Source organism: Lepisosteus platostomus (genome assembly GCF_059453375.1).
Source record: "Lepisosteus platostomus isolate fLepPlt1 chromosome 5 unlocalized genomic scaffold, fLepPlt1.hap1 SUPER_5_unloc_1, whole genome shotgun sequence".
Lineage (NCBI taxonomy): Eukaryota > Metazoa > Chordata > Actinopteri > Semionotiformes > Lepisosteidae > Lepisosteus > Lepisosteus platostomus.
Genome location: NW_028291471.1, coordinates 746377 through 763979, shown reverse-complemented (window position 1 = coordinate 763979; position 17603 = coordinate 746377). Strand labels below are relative to the sequence as shown.

The 17603-nt window shown below is 49.0% G+C and overlaps 2 long non-coding RNA genes across 2 annotated transcripts; one reads left to right on the top strand and one right to left on the bottom strand.

Moving 5' to 3' along the window:
• Nucleotides 1-7243: 7243 nt before the first annotated feature.
• Nucleotides 7244-16859, bottom strand: LOC148638436 (uncharacterized). The gene is made up of 4 exons (XR_015931049.1): nucleotides 16778-16859; nucleotides 13049-13122; nucleotides 12125-12195; nucleotides 7244-8166 (listed from the first exon to the last, which is right to left on the bottom strand). It is a non-coding gene; the product is annotated as an uncharacterized LOC148638436 (long non-coding RNA).
• Nucleotides 8163-9066, top strand: LOC148638437 (uncharacterized). Its single transcript, XR_015931056.1, has 2 exons — nucleotides 8163-8563; nucleotides 8736-9066. It is a non-coding gene; the product is annotated as an uncharacterized LOC148638437 (long non-coding RNA).
• Nucleotides 16860-17603: the final 744 nt, after the last annotated feature.

Here is a 17603-nt window from a genome sequence, read left to right as displayed (position 1 = left end):
CACTGACAGACAGGGCTGAAAGAGAGAGAAACACTGAGAACCAGGGACAGACAAGATGGCGAAACTCCACCACAGACAGGACAGGAGGCAGGGTGGGACCAGCACTGACCTCCTTCCTCTCTCCTGCCGGAGGAGCTGTCTCCACCTCCTCTTCCTCCTGCAAGTCAAGAGACAGGCTGAGAGAGAGACGGGCTGGCGGGACATCGGCGAACAGAGCTGAAGGCAGAGAGCCGGGGAGACAGGCCCAGCTGGGACAACGCAGGACAGACAGAGAGACAGACAGGGAGACACACGAAGAGACACAGGGAGAGAGACCCAGCTGGGACAACGGAGGACAGACAGAGAGCAGGGAGACATGGTAAGACACAGGGAGAGAGACAGGGAGAGAGGGACAGACACAGAGAAAAAGAGACTCAGACAGAAGGACAGAAAGAGAGAAGTACAGACGGACAAAAAGACAGAGAAAAGGACAGATGGACTGATGATCAGAAAGAGAGAAAAGGACAGAAAGACAGAAGGACAGATGGACAGAGAAAAGAACAGAAGGACAGATGGACAGAGAAACGAACAGAAGGACAGAAGGACAGTGAAAATGACAGATGGACAGAAGAAAAGACGGACAGAGAAAAGGACAGAAGGACAGACAGACAGACAGATGGACAGACGGACAGACTGCCCCACTTGCCTCGTCAGACATCTCAGCCTCTCTCCTTACCCTCCCCACCGGGGAGCACCAGGCGGGGCCTGGCGGGGCCGGGCGGGCGATGGGGGGCAGGACGGGCGGGGGCAGGGGCAGGGGCACCGCCCCGGGCAGCATGGGGGGCTCGAGGGGCATGGCGGGGAGGAAGGGGGGGCGGCGGGGCGGGGCGGGCAGGGGCCTGAGGGGGCCGGAGGGGGGGGGCGGGGGCGGGGAGCGGAGGGGGCTCTCGGGCGCGGAGGGGGGGGACACTGAGCGGGACGAGCCGGGCGACCCCGGGAGCTCCAGCTGCAGCTCGGCCGCCCTCTCCAGCTTCTGGACGAGCTCGGGGAGACACGAAGACACCACAGGATTCTGTCCAGCGGGGAGAGGGGGAAACACAACGCAGGGGGGATGAGGAGCAGAGACTACGCCTGGACAGGTGAGTGTGTACAGTGTGTCCAGTGAGAATGTGGACAGGTGAGTGTGTCCAGTGTGTCCAGTCAGAGTGTGGACAGGTGAGTGTGGAGTGTGTCCAGTGAGAGTCTGAACAGGTGAGTGTGTCCAGTGAGAGTCTGGACAGGTGAGTGTGGACAGTGTGAGTTTGGACAGGTGAGTGTGGACAGTGTGTCCAGTAAGAGTCTGGACAGGTGAGTCTCTACAGTGTGTCCAGTGAGAGTCTGGACAGGTGAGTGTGGACAGTGTGTCCAGTAAGAGTCTGGACAGGTGAGTGTGGACAGTAAGAGTCTGGACAGGTGAGTGTGTCCAGTGTGTCCAGTAAGAGTCTGGACAGGTGAGTGTGTCCAGTGTGTCCAGTAAGAGTCTGGACAGGTGAGTGTGTACAGTGTGTCCAGTAAGAGTCCGGACAGGCGAGTGTGTCCAGTGTGTCCAGTAAGAGTGTAGACAGGTGTGTCCAAGAGTATGAAGCTGTCTTACCCTGTAACCCAGCTCAGGGGTGTTAGGGGGTGCTCTGTCTCCTCCCCAGATCTCACCTTCATGTCTGGTGAAATGCCGGACCACTAGGAGATGCTGGAAACGAGGACACAAGACAGAGGTCAGGTCCACAGAGCTCACTCAATCACTACAGCAAGCAGAGACCTCTCGGCCATCAGGACTGTGGGGCTCAGTGTGGGGAGCTGTAGGGTATCGGGAGTTTAGGGGTCAGTGTGGGGAGCTGTAGGGTATCGGGAGTTTAGGGGTCAGTGGGGGGAGCTGTAGGGTAGATGTGGGGCACCGGGCCCACCACAGGGCGGCCGGTCCAGTTTCGCGGAAGGCGACCGGGTCAGACTTACGGAAAAGCACCGGGACTTGGGCTGGGACCTCTCCCGCTGCCAGTCCGGGTTCGGCCTGACCGGTGTGACCTGTGAAAACGCCAAACAGCCCATCTCTGAGACAGCTCTAACCAAATAGCCAAGCCCAGTCGTGTCGAGACTAGGGGCCTTGGGCAGTCTCTACAGTGTGTCCAGTGAGAGTGTGGACAGGTGAGTGTGTACAGTGTGTCCAGTGAGAGTCTGGACAGGTGAGTCTCTACAGTGTGTCCAGTAAGAGTCCGGACAGGTGAGTGTGTACAGTGTGTCCAGTGAGAGTCTGGACAGGTGAGTCTCTACAGTGTGTCCAGTGAGAGTGTGGACAGGTAAGTCTCTACAGTGTGTCCAGTGAGAGTGTGGACAGGTGAGTGTGTATAGTGTGTCCAGTGAGAGTCTGGACAGGTGAGTCTGACCAGTGTGTCCAGTAAGAGTCTGGACAGGTGAGTGTGTACAGTGTGTCCAGTAAGAGTCTGGACAGGTGAGTCTCTACAGTGTGTCCAGTGAGAGTGTGGAAAGGTGAGTGTGTACAGTGTGTCCAGTGAGAGTCTGGAAAGTTGAGTGTGTACAGTGTGTCCAGTGAGAGTCCGGACAGGTGAATGTATCTAGTGTGTCCAGTGAAAGTCTGGAAGGTGAGTGTGTCCAGGAAGAGTCTGGACAGGTGAGTCTCTACAGTGGGTCCAGTAAGAGTCTGGACAGGTGAGTGTGTACAGTGTGTCCAGTAAGAGTCCGGACAGGTGAGTGTATCCAGTGTGTCCAGTGAATGTCTGGACTGGTGAGTGTGTCCAGTGTGTCCAGGAAGAGTCTGGATAGGTGAGTGTGTACAGTGTGTCCAGTAAGAGTCTGGACAGGTGAGTGTGTACAGTGTGTCCAGTAAGAGTCTGGACAGGTGAGTGTGTACAGTGTTTCCAGTAAGAGTCCGGACAGGTGAGTGTATCCAGTGGGTCCAGGAAGAGTCTGGACAGGTGAGTGTGTACAGTGTGTCCAGTAAGAGTCTGGACAGGTGAGTGTGTACAGTCTGTCCAGTAAGAGTCTGGACAGGTGAGTCTCTACAGTGGGTCCAGGAAGAGTGTGGGACATCCAGAGGCAATCTGTGCTCTCAGAAGGCCATAATGGACCTGCAGCTTGGTTTTCCTCGGACCCGCGACCCTGTCTCTTGAGCCGAGGCATGTCCTCAGTCAAGATCACCACTGGAAGTGTCTCTCCTCGTCTAGAGGTGTTACCGTGAGACCTGGTCTGTCAAGCGCTTTGCGCTGCTATGTGTGTGAAAGGTGCTCTATCAGTGAAGTTTATTATTATTATTATAATACAGCGAGCGCTGCTGGGGGCGGAGAGGCCAGTCGGAGGAGGGCTGGACGCTGGACGCTGGATGGTGGGCGGGAAGGGTGGACTTACGACGCCTCGCCGGGCCCGGGTCCTGCTGCGACCGCGCACGGCCGTGAGGCATCTCTGTCGGTCCATCGTCCTGCCGAGACAACCAGAGTCACAGAGCGGAGGGGAGGGGGCGGAGCCACACAGCTGGGCGGCTTGTTCCCCACCCCCACCCTCCTCTGTATACAGAAGAGCCTCCTGTCCTGACTGGAGGACCTCACCCAGCTGTGTCCTGAGAGAAGCCAGGGTATCAGCTTTGTTCCCCACCCCCGCCACCCTCTGTGTACAGTAGAGCCTCCTGTCCTGACTGGAGGAGCTCACCCAGTTGTGTCTGGAGAGGAACCAGGGTATCAGCTTTGTTCCACACCCCCGCCACTCTCTGTGTACAGTAGAGCCTCCTGTCCTGACTGGAGGAGCTCACCCAGCTGTGTCTGGAGAGAAGCCAGGGTATTGGCTTTGTTCCCCACCCCCACCACTCTCTGTGTAGAGGTGCACCTCCTCTCAATATCTTTTTACAGCACAATCACACCCATAAGAGTGGAGTAACGGTAAGAAAAACAACTTCTCCACTTATTTTGTTATTTCTCGCCAGCGGCGCTTTTGACTGACTTACCGATTTCACGGGGATATTGAAGAGCGATTCTGAAGCTGAAACTAACGATTGAAGTCGAAGTAACTTTATTGGAAGAAACACGTGTTTAGAAAGGACTATATAGTTCTTTCCTCCTCTTCTCTCTTCACTCCTCTGAGCTCATGGGGCCCCGGCGCCGCCCCCCGCTAGAATCCGCCGCTCTGTGACGTCAGGCGGCTCATTGTGACGCCTCCGTGACGTCGCACCCAGCCGGGTGTCCCTGTACGACCCCGGTAGTCGCCACCTCGGACAGGCAGGGGAAACGGGTCCAGCTGTTTCCGGCCCAAGGGTTACAAAAGCTGCACTTGAATTTAAAGACAAAATCACGTCAAGGGCGCATTCAGCACCCCCACGTCCAACACGGGTTTCCGTGGGGTTTGGTTCAGTGAAATTAGCATCCCCCCCGAACCCCAAATCAAAGAAAGACCAACCTCCACTCCCCTCTAGCGCCCAAGGGCGGAAATTTCGGGCCACGCCACGTCCTGCGGGGAAAAGAAACGCCATTTTCTTTTCCGAGCGCTGAGTGGGACCTCACGACCCCCCCCCCCCCCCAAAAAAAAACGGGCTTCGCAGACGAGGAAAACCAGGCACGTCGACCTCTCTACAATACCACCCGGCTGTTTCTGTTTCAAACCGTGGGGAAAAAAATACCGAGAGGACCACCACCCGCAGGGCTGAGCTTTTACTGCCGTGTCCCGCTTTCACTCTGGCGATGAATGAGGGAATCAAGGAGGAGAATTAATATTGTGATCCACCAGTCCATCACAGGACACACACACACCCTGGACAGGACAGCAGTCCTTCACAGGATATAAGTCCATTACAGTACACTCACACACCCTGGACAGGACACCAGCCCATCACAGGACACACACAGACTCATACACCCTGGACAGGACAGCAGTCCATCACAGGACACACACACTCACACACCCTGGACAGGACACCAGTCCATCACAGGATGTTCAGTGCCTCTCTCTAATAAAGTAGAAACGCAACATTAAACTCCGTTCAAAACGGGAGCAATCACCAGGACACCATACACCTTGCTCCGGCCGAAAGGAGAAGACCTGTACCTTCATGAGTCCGGGTTGTGAAAACTTCTTCTGGCAGTTCAAAACGTTTCGAAGAGACTACAGCGCTACCCTGTTTCCATTTCTATCGTGTATTATTATACAGTCATAAGTATCTGTCCTGATCACAGAGTCCCCCTCTCACTGCCAGGACTGAAGCCCAGTGCAGCACGAATAATAATAATAATTAATAAGTCTGGACCCTCCCCTCAGAGCTCTTCCCAGGTCAGGGGGATCCCCTCCAGTCCCCCCAGTGTGCAACCCCCACCTGGATGATGCTCCAGTCCGCTCAGCACACAGCAGCTCTCAGTGGGGAGGAGAGCAGAGGGATGGAGCCAGTTCAGAGACGGGGGTGATTAGGAGGCCATGATGGGTCAAGACCAGGGGGGGAATCAGGCCAGGACACTGGGGTAACACCCCTACTCTTCTCCAGAAACAGCCCGGGATTGTTAATGACCACAGAGAGTCAGGACCTCGGTTTGACGTCTCATCTGAAGGATGGCGCCTGTTTACAGTCCAGTGTCCCCGTCACTATACTGGGGCATCAGGACCCACACAGACCGCAGGGTGAGCGCCCCCTGCTGGCCCTACTAACACCTCTCCCAGCAGCAACCTTAGTTTTTCCCAGGAGTCTCCCCTCCAGGTACTGACCAGGCTCCCACCTGCTGGGCTCCAGTGGGGAGGGGGCTGCCAGCTGGGAGCTGCAGGGTGAGATGGCTGCTGGGCAAACGATGGCTAAAGATCTTCCTAGGACACCCTGGACTTCGTGGTCGACTTCCTTCTCTTCAGACGGAGGTGGCTTGAAATCTGTCCCGTTTCAAGGAGTATTGGACACGATGCCCCCCCTGCTATATCCCCGCCAACTGGTGGCACGCTGACGACGAGGGCTCTCAGCCTCAATCCGTCAACCACAAACTCTCCGGGATGAAAGAGAAGGACAGACTCTGTTCGTTCGTTTCAGGGAAGGGGAGGGAAAAAAACAAAAGCTAAACAGATTTTTTTTAAAACCATTTTAATGATGCTTAACAAAAGAACAAAAATTACAATACAGATTAAGTCCAGTCTGGGGACCCTCAGGTTAGGTCCAGTCCAGTCTAGGGCCCCTCAGCTTCGGTCCAGCACAGTCTGGGGCCCCTCAGCTCCGGTCCAGCACAGTCCAGTCCAGATCTTAGCAGGCACAGAACCAGGAAAGGAACCTGGAAAGAATATTGTTATTGCAGGTGTGAGGGACACAGACACAGACGTTACCATGACATCAAACAGCAAGAGGAGACTCCTCCTTGAATCACAGACACGACCGGGCGGCGCCCCCGTCTGCTCACCTGCACCTCCTCTTCCTCTTCTTGTCCTTCCCAGCAGCCTGCTCCTCCTCTCCCTCGCTCTTCCTCTCCTGAGATACGGTCTCCGCCACTTCCATTGGCTCGTCCTGATCTTCTGTCTCCACCGACATGCAGCTCAGGGACTTCAAAAAGATGCACCAGCGCTTCTGAAGCAGAGACAGGAGAGTCACGTTAAGAGTCGGACTGGACACTCCAGGACATGAACACTGCACTGAGAGAGAGAGGGGTTCATACAGACACACTGACTGGACACTCCAGTACATGAACACTGCACTGAGAGAGAGAGGGGTTCAGACAGACACACTGACTGGACACTGGACAGGAGTAAAGAGAGGATCAGAGCATTACCCACCTTCTTTTTCTTCTGTCTCACAGGAGGTGGTGATTGGACCTCCTCCAGCTGGAGTCCTTGGAGGGAGAGAGGGGGCAGGAGAGGGACAGCACAGGGAGAGAAAGAGAGAGACAGGTGAGTCAAGTGTCCCAAGAGCACAGAGACTCTGCTGAGATCACACTCGCAGTGAGTGAGCCTGGGTGTAGCCCACTAATACTGACCCACAGGACACCACAGGACAGAGAGGAGGAGGAGGAGGAGAGAGACACACTGAGGACAGAGAGGAGGAGGAGAGAGACACTGACAGACAGGGCTGAAAGAGAGAGAGACACTGAGACCCAGGGACAGACAAGACGGCGAAACTCCACCACAGACAGGACAGGAGGCAGGGTGGGACCAGCACTGACCTCCTTCCTCTCTCCTGCCGGAGGAGCTGTCTCCACCTCCTCTTCCTCCTGCAAGTCAAGAGACAGGCTGAGAGAGAGACGGGCTGGTGGAACATCGGCGAACAGAGCTGAAGGCAGAGAGCCGGGGAGACAGGCCCAGCTGGGACAACGCAGGACAGAGTGACAGACAGAAAGGAAGGAGAGAGAGAGACAAAGATGAAGGCACAGAAAGACAACGGGCAAAGAGAAAGATTGAGATTGAGGGACAAACAAACCGAGAGAGAGAGAGAGACAGAGATCGAGGGACAGACAGACTGACAGATGGGGCTGAAAGAGAGAGACAGAGAGGCAGGGACAGACAGACAGCAGGGTGAGAGAGAGACAGAGATCGAGGGACAATAATCTGGTTTCGAAATTTATTCTGAAAATATACAATCATTCACTCCTGAAAAATATCGAGTTCAAATTATACATTATGTCCAATATTATAATCAACATATGGCTAATCATCAAAAATAAAAAAAACTGTACTGGGGGAAACAGCTGGCTGTGCTGTTCTGGACAGAACACACTGAGGTCCAGTTTCCACCTCCTGCAGGATCAAACAGCACCTCCACTGGCTCTCCAGTGAACAGAAGGACAGACAGAGAGGCTTCAGGCTGCAGGGTGACAGTGTCTCTGTGAGCTGAAAGACAATCAGGACAGAGGATGATAGAAGAACACACTCTGTCAAGAATATAGAGCCCTCTAGTGACCCTACTGTAGACCTGCTCACCGCCCACAGTGACGATCACAGTGCTGATACTGCTTCCCTTAAGGTCCCTCACTGTGTAGTTGCCCTGATCAGCTGGAGTGAGGGAGCGGAGTGTCAGAGAGCTGTTCTGCACTGTCACTTACTGTTTGTACCTGGGGCCAGGGAGCCCTGCGCTGCTCAGTAAGACTATACGAGACTGGACAGATCCTGCAGGATCAAACAGCACCTCCACTGGACCAGCAGTGTGGAGGGGGAGAGACAGAGAGGCACCAGGCTGCAGGCTGTGGACTTCTGAGTGAGCTGAAAAGGGACAGGTAGAAACATGTTGAATATTTAGTTTTACAACAATACCTTGAGTTTGGACTGCGATCAGCTTCATTTTATATTTCAGCTGTGAAAATGCAATTTCAAAAATGCACGCCCCAGTCATGTTAGGTTCAAGTTACAGTTGCATCACAACTCAATACATTTGCAATTCACTTCAAATGTTGTTTTTGTTTGATCCAGTCTGTCCTCACCTAAAGGAGATATGGACTCAGTCTTTGGAATTTGTATATATATATATTTCAGTGATCCCTCAGCCATTCCTTCTGTATTGTAATTCAATTTCTCTTTTAAAATTCCTTCCCCACTTCTAGGACCTGCAGTTGCTGAACTCCACAATGGCTTCTATTGGAACGTCTGTGACTGAGACCAAGTAAGTGTTCACTTTTTTTATGAAACCATAATTTATTTTGGAGCAATGAACAATTCTTATATAAATGCAATAAAATCATTATGCTCAAACTATGAGAGAGAAAATTAAGGATAATTTAAGAAATCAGTCTTAGCTTGTTTCTATACACAAATGGTATTATTTATTTTCAAAGGAAACCCGCGAGGATTCCCCTGGTGTGCAAGATGTGCCTGAATACTTTTGATCAGCTTCCTGCTCACTTGAAGAGGGCGTGTATGAAGCACGCCACGGCAGAAGAGATAAAGATGGCCTCTCAACAGGCGAGGAAGGACATGATAAATCACCTGAAGAACATCGTGGATTACAACAGAATAGAGATCGTGTCTGGCGAGGCAAACAGGGCAGTGGTTGTAAGACTGCTGGAGTCCTTGGCATTAGGGACTAAATATACTAAACGCATGATGCTAAAATGTTATTTTCACATATATTAATGTAATAAATGATTGCTTATGCTTTATGCACTACTTCACTGCTTCACTGCTCTATGCTGTCTGGAAATAAATCCTCAGACTGCTTACTGCCCTGGGCATGTACCAATAAATCCGAATGCACATCTGAATCCCAAACAGAATCTCTAGTAAAATACGATCATTTGTGAAACAGGCAAATGACTGTCTCAGGGGCCCATTCCTCATTCTCAAGACACATGTATGCAGTACGTACACCATGCATTGAGCAATAGGGACTGAAGACACCACAGGTAAGGTTAGAAGTCATTCTGAGGTGCCACATGTGAGGGATACAGCTAGGCATCTGAAATGCAGGGTTTGAGAGCCTTCAGGAGCACTGCATCCTTTGAGACAGACCCGTGCGTGTTAAACAAATGATCATTTCTTTCAGCATTAGGGACTAAATATACTAAACGTATGATGCTAAAATCCTGAAAAAAGGATGTGCTCCATCTCGTCAGTAGATTGGATTCCAAAACTGATTTGGGTCAATATACATTACCTTTGAAGATAAGGTACAGTCTACTGTAGGGAACCATCAACGTAGAAAGCATTGGCCTTCCCTGGGGGGCAGGTAGGTGCAAAAGATAAACCTTTATCCTATCTTTATCCTAAGATAAGTGGCCAAGCTCATCATGTTGCCATAGTAGACAAAGTTCTATAAAATGTTAAATAACTTTTAAAAAAAGCATTTTGGTCTTTCAGTACTGTACAAGGTGAATTAAACTGTCCCTGGTAATGCAAAGTAATTAGAAGCATCCCAGAAACTTTATCTCTAGAGACATTAGCTGTTTTATATCATGTAATTTAGTGTGATGTTGTCAGAATTCAAGGACATTATCACACACAGAAATTGATTCAGTTAAATCTAAAAAACACAGCTAAACATGGGTTTAAATGTAAAATAGAAGTCTTACCTCTTGTCAAAAGATTTAATTCAAGAAGTGAACCTCAGATCCTTCTTTGAAAAAAGTAAGTTCAAATGAAAATGATTGTTAAAAACTGGGCTTTCAATAAATGACAAATTTAATCTAATACTGCTCTGATCATGGTAGCAGGAAGGTGTGAAAATTACTCTGTACCTAGGAGTATTTTGATCCCGAGTTCTGAATCCCAAACAGAATCTCTAGTAAAATAGGAGGCACTGGACTATAAATACCCATCCATGTTATAACACACTCACCAAGGGTTTTTTAGTTTAACTCTGAGCTTTGGGAGATGCTCATACCTATGGTACCCATATTCATCCTTTATTTAAGGGAAGTACACATCCTAGACACACAGGAAACCCTCTTGCCCCAAGGGAAGACCGATACTTTGGATGGTAATGATTGAACCTGGCTTACAACAGACATCTTTTGAAATGGTAATTCTTTCAGGTGGCTTGGCAAACTTCCTGCCCCAGCTAAGACAGGTACTTTGGATGTTAATGCTTGAGACTAGACATCTTTGGAAATGGTAATTCTTTGCGAGGGCTTGGGAAACTATTTCTTTGAATGCACCTGCACTGTTGAATATACTTTAAACCCATGCTTAGCCATGTTTTTAAAATTAAATTATAACGATTTCTGTGTTTGATAATGGTAGCAAAGGCTCACTGGATACGAGTGTCAAGTGTCGACACGAGTGTGAGCAGCGTCGATTCGAGTGTGAACGGTGTCAACACGAGTCCTGTTGTTCAGTACAGTGTCAATACGAGTGTGAACAGTGAGTCCTGTTGGTCAGTACAGTGTCAATACGAGTGTGAACAGTGAGTCCTATTGGTCAGTACAGTGTCAATACGAGTGTGAACAGTGTCGACACGAGTGTGAACAGTGAGTCCCGTTGATCAAAAAAGTATCAATATAAGTGTGAACGGTGAGTCCTGTTGTTCAGTATACTGTCAATACGAGTGTGAACAGCGAGTCCTGTTGTTCAGTACAGTGTCAATATGAGTGTGAACAGTGAGTCCTGTTGTTCAGTACAGTGTCAATACGAGTGTGAACAGTGAGTCCGGTTCTGTACAGTGTCAATACGAGTGTGAACAGTGAGTCCGGTTCTGTACAGTGTTAACTCATTGAATTCCCTCTTGCTCTGCACAGTGTTACAGGTGAGAACACGTGTTTTATTCTTTGCAGAATTAACACAGATACTGCTGTTGAATACTCCACAGTCAACAAACCCCGAGCCGCACAAAGTGAGGATCTTTTACTTCTATCTATTAAACTAGCAGAAATAAAACATCATGATAACTTTTTGCTGCTCTGTCCAGTTTTAACACAAGTGTGAACATTTGTAATAATAGTGAGTCCTGCTGTTGTGTACAGCGTGAATACAAGCGTGAACAGTGAGTCCTGTCGTCTGAACAGTGTTAATACGCGTGTGAACAGTGAGCCCTGTTGTTCAGTATGGTGTTAATGTAAGTCTTATCCTGTATAGTATAAGTTAACATAAGTATTGACCCGTATCCTGTTCTCTACAGACATCACACTACCCAACAGTGATGTGGAGTACGCCACCGTTAACAAACCGAGAGCAGCACAAAGTGAGGACTTTTTTAACTCTTTACCACAGTATAAAACCCACAGGAGTAATGAGAATGACACTGAAAACAACAACACTGATAGTGAACAAGAGATTTTGAACAATACACATTCTAGTCAGATTTAAATACCCACAGACCTGACCGTTGGAAGTAGTAAAAAAATGCAAATTATTTTTTTTCTGCGTGCAGGTTTTCTAAGAATTGAAGAAAGGTTAAAAACGAGAGAACGCCATTCGGTTTTTCAAGCCTGTCTGGTAGTTAGTGATTAATTGGACCCATGATTTAATCCACCTGTATCTGGAGAGAAGCCAGGGTATCGGCATCAACAACAAGGCTGGGCAGCTTGTTCCCCATCCGCCTCTGTGTAAAGACGCGTCACCCATTCTTGGTTTTATTTTCACCTTTCACTATACGTGAAGAATTCCAAAAGGTGCACAAATGCTCAGGAGCTATTCTGTGGTTCAGCGATGTCTCTGGAGCCTTTTTTCACAGTGTGCGACTTCCCTGTGTGTCTCCCCGAACACAGGGTCTGACTGAAGGGGCACTGACCTGCAGGAATGGGAGGAGACCGAGCTGGGACGGTTCTGCCACGTCAGCGAAACTCTGGACCCCGACTTCATCTGCCAAAGAAACAGCAGCGTCAATTAACTCAGCCAGCGAGTTCAGCGAGATGGGACACATCTCTTTATGAAGAGATGTGTCCCATCTCTTCATAACCCGTCTCCTATCAATCCTACTTTGTTTCATTTACTCTTCCTCACTCTGTCTCCTGTCCGGTTGTCTGCACTTAAAACTGAGGAATTTCCTGCGATCTCCTCTCTCTCGCTGTGTCTCCTGTCCTGTGGGTTTGTTACTGAGGGATTCTCTGTGATCTCCTCTCTCTCTCACTGTGTCTCCTGTCCTGTGTGTTAGTATGTTTGTTACTGAGGTATTTCCTGTGATCTCCTCTCTCTCACTGTGTCTCCTGTTCTTCAGTGGTTTAATTCTCTTAAATAATTTAGCTCATTCCTCTCTCACTCACTGCGACTCCTATCCATTCTGTGTTCAGTTCCTCTGACTTGCCTCTTGCATCAGCGCTAGCAATATCATGCATCTATTTAATTTAAAATTATTGATCTGTCACCTTGATAGTTCGATCTCGGCTACAGTTAGCATAGATGGCACAATTAAAAGGACGATGAGCTCAACATCTGTGCGCGTCTAATTAACTGAACCGTACAGAACATCGTGCCTCAGATAGTCTCTCGCTGGCGGGGTCCCCCATCGGCGAGACCACGTCTCCAGGAAATTCTGCGGACTGGACACCGCGGGAGGGTGGGGCTGTGTTTCCGCATGAACGCCGGAAATCACTCAGGATCTCCAGAGAGACTCCTGTAGCCTTACAGCATCACAGTCACAGGCCTCAGCATTGCAACTGTATAATATCAAACGCCCAGACACCCCGAGGTGAGGCCGACCAGTCTGAAGTATTACCTGTAAACACCAGGCACACTGGAACCTGACTTCATCGTCCACTTAGCGCAGAGGTGAGGCGGACAGTCAGTTTTCTGGGGTGAAAAAAAACAACACCAGGAATTTAGCATACTGAAAGGATCATGGAGTGATGATCTGGCTGAACCCGCTTGGCTGAGGGCTCCTGGCCAGAGGACGAGGAGGCTGGGACCCCCCCTGCACAGCGAGGAGGAGTGACCAGGGGGGGCAGCTACACAGGTGGAGACGGGGTGGGAGAGGGACGCGAGGGAGAGAGGGGGATCACGTGCAGTATTGACAGTGTTTCAGGAGAGGAGTCAGGAGTGATTGCTAAAATATCGACAGCCGAGTCTGACCGAACTAGGGTGTGGCCATCCCTCTCGAACTTTCATCACAAACTCCTGTCTTCCTGCGGTGTCTCTGAGGAAGCTACCATTTTTCATTGGCTAATAAGAGGTGGAAGAGGTGTTAGTGGGACAACTGGGGGGCGCTCACCCTGCGGTCTGATACCCCAGTATAGTGACGGGGGACACTATACTCTAAACAGGCGCCGTCCTTCGGATGAGACGTAAAACCGAGGTCCTGACTCTCTGTGGTCATTAAAAATCCCAGGGCGTCTCTCGAAAAGAGTAGGGGTGTAACCCAGGCGTCCTGGCCAAATTTCCCATTGGCCCTTACCAATCATGGCCTCCTAATAACCCCCCTCTCTGAACTGGCTTCATCCCTCTGCTCTCCTCCCCACTGAGAGCTGGTGTGTGGGGAGCGTTCTGGCGCACTATGGCTGCCGTCGCATCATAGTTGCATGCCTTCCACCTCTTAGTCAAAGTCACCAACGATCTCCTAATAGCTTCTGATTCTGGTTCTCTTTCCATACTCATCCTTCTTGATCTCAGTGCTGCCTTTGACACTGTTGACCATAACATCTTGCTTTCTCGTCTCGAGACTGTGTTTGGAGTCTCTGACACTGCCCTCAAATGGTTTAAGTCTTACCTCACTGATCGCTGTCACTTTGTCTCTCTCAATGGGTACAGGTCTGAAATTGGTCTTGTCAAGTCTGGTGTCCCTCAGGGCTCAATACTGGGCCCCTTGCTCTTCAGCATTTACATGTTCCCACTTGGTCAGCTTTTAAGATCACATGGCCTCAGCTTTCATTTTTACGCTGACGATACTCAAATATACATCCATACCAAACCCGACACTGATGTGGCTGTCTCTATTCTATCTAATTGCTTCTCTGACATAAAAATTTGGATGACTCAAAACTTCCTTCATCTTAACTGTGACAAGACTGAAGTCATGCTTATTGGTACCCCCCATCAACTTCGTAAAGCCAGTCCTGTAACCCTGTCTGTAGATGGCTCTGTACTTGAGCTCCAATCAAAATTGAAAAACCTTGGGGTTATATTCGATTCTGGCATAACATTCGACCCACATGTACAGCATACTGTCAAAACATCTTTTTTCCACCTTAGAAATATCGCAAGACTACGCCCTATGCTATCATTAACTGTGGCTGAAAAGCTGATCAACATATTTGTATTCTCTCGAATTGACTACTGCAATGCTCTGCTCCCTGGGGTATCTAAATCTACTCTGAACAAGCTGCAGTATGTCCAAAATTCAGCAGCCAGAATCCTGACCAGGTCTAGTGCAAGTGTTCACATTACTCCTATCCTGGAGTCCTTGCACTGGCTTCCGGTCAAATTCCGCGTAGACTTTAAAATCCTCATGCTCACCTACAAGGCTTTACATGGCTTGGCATCTCAATACCTGTCTGAACTTTTATCGCCCTACTCCCCACCTCGCAACCTCCGCTCTTCAAATTCTGCCCTCCTTACTGTCCCCCAAGCCCGTCTACATTGTATTGGCGACAGGGCCTTCTCCTGCTATGCCCCCAAGCTCTGGAACTCTTTGCCCAAGGATATTAGAGAGTCACCTTCTCTAAACTCCTTCAAATCCAGACTCAAAACCCTCCTTTTCAGAAAAGCCTTTACTTAACTGGTTCCATTCTTCACCACTCTGCTCTTCTTCATACCATCTTCCACAGTCTCCTCTACTGTTATTGTTGTAATTATAATTGTGTCCTGTCTTGTGAAATGTTCTTATTTATTGTTGTAGTCTTCTTATTTATTGTTATTGTCATCCTGTAAAGCGCTTTGAGAAGCCACCTTTAAAGGCGCTATATAAAATAAAGTTTATTATTAGTATTATTATTATTATTATCATCCAGGTGGGGGCTGTACATTGGTGGCGGTAGAGGGATACCCCATTCCCTGTGCAGCGAATTGAGTGGGGTGTCCAGAAAAGCGCTATATAAGTGTTAGCAATTATATAGCTCAGCCCCTCAGTAGTTGAGATCTCTGTTATACCCATCTAGAAACATGCAATCAGCATGTTATTGCTGAAGCAATAGTCACAACATTATTCCACACCTGGGTGAGAGGCGGGTTATGATGACAGTGATGCTTTCTACACCTTATACTGAGCTCAGAAATGGACCGGGCGGACATCTCACGAGCAGATCCCTCCGCGTATAAGAAAGGCAACTTGTCTCAGCAAAAATACCACGGATTCACATCCAAAATATGATAAAAAGGCAAAAACCCCACACTTGGAATGCAAACGTACCCTACAAAGGAAACACGGTTTTAAAACCAACTTGATTTTCCCCTGGAGAAACCTTTTTATGGACACACATCGCATCTATTACACATGTATAACTAAATAGAAAGATAAAACTTAATATAAGAAGTCATGACATATCACACATGACGAAGTCTGGTCCAGAATAAACAGTTTACACTGACCCACCTTTATTTACCCTGGTCACTCACTTCTATTAACTGTTTAATTGGGTAACAAATGAATATTTGTTTCAATTTGGGATCTACACCTGGGAGCCCTGAAATGTTGGCCAGAGGGGAGAAGCTGATATTCAGACGTGGGAATATATTTTAAAAAAGGATCTGATGTTGTTTTTCACCTGTCTAATCAAAGCTTGTTCAAAAATGATCTGATTATAGGACACACGAGTTTATAATCATACTCATTCCACTTTTTAACCCCGTATATATGCACAATATGAAACGTATATACACTAAATCTCACGTGTGACTCCCATAATATACATTTCTTTACGAAAATTAGGAACGCTTATTACAATTATCAACCCCCCATGACGAGGCAATATTTCATACCTTTGTTTCTTTGTGGGTTCAAAGTTCTGTCCTGGCGTTTCACACGTAATGTTTTGGTAGTTATCTCAATTTTCCTTTGCAATTATCTCCAAGATCATCATCAACTTTTTGTAAAACGCTATGCACAACTGATATTTAAAGAAAGTCCTGCACCAAAACGTCTTCGTAGGGAAAGACAACCTTTTTTTTCCTTACGTCAGTCGCTACACGGTTACTCTTAAAATCCATTCATCGACTTTAAAAAATAAGTTTCGGTTTTTATTGTGGTTCACTGACATTTCTGTCACAATTCTGAGGGACCTCAAATAAAATTTCACTTCCCGGTATAAAGACGCCGGCGAGGTTAAGACAGGTATCGAGCCACCTGCGTATCTAACGGACGTGTAAAATAAAATGGCGTGTAATGTTGCGAAGGGCTACTGTTTTTTTATAGTTTGTCGACTGTAAGGGACGTGGGCCGCGACAGAAATACTGGTCGGGGTGGGAAAAGATTTATTGATGGTTTATTGTATCGCAACGGTCACAATTGACTCACCAGCAAAGATGGCGCCGAGGCCACATCGACTCCCTCCCGCCCTGCCTCGCACCGAAGCTCGAGCTGCGGAGCGCGACGCCGAACCGCCGGTCCGCGGGCGCGGGCGCCGGACATAGACGTCATAACCCCTCCGAGGCGCAGGAATTATAGATCACTGTAGTTTCTTCTAGACCCGGGTTAGGGACAGTGTGCCCTCCGTGAGAGTCTTCTGAGGAAGCCAGTGTCTCATGGGTGTCCAGGCTGGGTACCATCTGTCCATCACAGGACACACAGACACACACACTCACACACCCTGGACAGGACACCAGTCCATCACAGGACACACACACACCCTGACACACCCTGGACAGGACCCCAGTCCATCACAGGACACACACACACACTCACACACCCTGGGCAGGACACCAGTCCCTCACAGGACACACACACACACAACCTGGATAGGACACCAGTCCCTCACAGGACACACAGACACACACACTCACACACCCTGGACAGGACACCAGTCCATCACAGGACACACACACACTCACTCACACACCCTGGACAGTACAGCAGTCCATCACAGGACACACACACACCAGGGCCAGTTTTCCCAGAAGCCAATTAGCCCAAAAGCCTGTCTTTGGACCCGGAGAACACAGGGAGAACATGCAGACTCCACACAAACAGTTCCGAAAGCCCGAAAAGTGGTTGACGTTTTAATTTGGCAATGCCACGATGGATCCCAGTTTTTTTTTATTTTGGAGGCCAAAGAGGACAAAAAAGGAAACGTCCGGAGTCTTGTAGCGTGAAAAGGGTTAAAATTTTGACTTAAGGAGTTGGC